This window comes from Alexandromys fortis, unplaced genomic scaffold (assembly GCF_014885135.2).
Source record: "Alexandromys fortis isolate MF-2015 unplaced genomic scaffold, M_Fortis_MF-2015_v1.1 scaffold_13, whole genome shotgun sequence".
Taxonomy (NCBI): Eukaryota; Metazoa; Chordata; class Mammalia; order Rodentia; family Cricetidae; genus Alexandromys; species Alexandromys fortis.
In genome coordinates, this window is record NW_026067908.1 from 13,246,114 (window position 1) to 13,247,733 (window position 1,620).

Below are 1,620 nucleotides of genomic sequence, written 5' to 3' on the forward strand. Positions count from 1 at the left end.
TGTGTGTGTGTGTGTGTGTGTGTGTGTGTGAGAGAGAGAGAGAGAGAGAGAGAGAGAGAGAGAGAGAGAGAGAGAGAGAGAGAGAACAGGTTAACAGTGAGTTGGTCACAAACAGCCCTACCCTGGGCCAACAAAGCAGCCAGGTGCAATCCACTCTTCTAGGACTTGGCTTAGGCAGCCTTTCCCTCACCTACAAAGCTAAGAACTTTGAAAGACTACAGTCCCATTCAAGCAGCAAGATTTCAAGCAACTTTACTTCCACTGCGTAGACTTTTGTGCGTAAAAGGGCACTAAGGACAGAAAGAGTGGCCAGAAGCAACCCAGAACCCCCAGGGATGACACTGGGGTAGGTTTGGATCTCTCTCCTGTTTTCATCGTATTGGTAGGCCAAGGCTGAAATCACATGAGTACTCATCTTTCTGGCGCTGGGATGGCACCCAGATATGCACAGTATAGAGAGGTACTCTACCACCAACTTAAACCTGGGGCCCAGGGTGGAGCCAACACTGGTAGAACTCTCAACAAGACAATACAATTAAATCTAGGTAAGTATCTTTACAAACCTGTGTCCAGTTGGTTTTTGCCTCATTGGAGCACATATCCTGTTTCCTTTTACTGTTGTGGGAGCTGGGGCATCACCTGTAGGCCAGACTGGCTTTGAACAGTGTGTCCTCATAAGGTTGGGGACCACAGACCTATGTACTTAGTCCATTTTTATAGCTTGAAGACCTGATATTATTGTTTTATGTGTAAGAGTCTCTCTATGCTACTCAGGGTGGTTTCTGATCTCTGGGCTCAAGTTCATTTTTAAGATTAATACATGTATTGTATGGATGCTTTGCCTGCATTTATATCTATGCACCATACTTGTGCCTGGTATTCCTGGAACTGGAGCTAACAGATGGTTGTGAACAGCCATGTAGGTACCAGGAATAAATCCAGGTCCTCTGGAAGAACAGCCAGTTCCCTTAACCACTAGGCCATCCTCTCCAGTCCCTAAATCTGTTACTAACCATCAGGTTTCGTGGTACATCAAAAAGTAGACATGGAGGTAATTTTCCTGGCAGCCACTCAAAACGAAGCAGCACAGCAAAAGACAACACAGGGCTGGAGAGATGGCTCAGTGGTCTTAAGTATACCCTGTTCTTCCAAAGGACCTGGGTTCAAGTTCCAGCACCTACCCCAGTCCCAGGGCATCCAAGGGCACCAGGCATGCACTCGGTGCACAAAGACCCGTGCAGACTAAACAGCCATACATGTAAAATAAAAACAGTTTAAAGAGAAAAAGACAACACAGCAGAAGGACGAGTGTGTCCATTTTCCCTCTGACATTCACATTAGGGTAAGGGCACAACTAGCGAGCTAGTGGCCCTTCGCCCCATGTGGCAAAAAATAAAACCAGGGGTGCCTGGCACTATCTTCTGTAGCCTTCCCAACCTCACAGGGATGGCAGGCAGGGCTCAATCAGTTGTCTGAACTTGCTCCAGGATTAGACACAAATTGCAACACTCAGCAGGCTGAGGCAGGAGAATAGTCTCCTACAGAGAGATTCACGGGTAACTGAGACTAGAGGTCATTGTAAAACAAAGCATTCTGTTTAGCTCCCCCTGATTTCTTTAG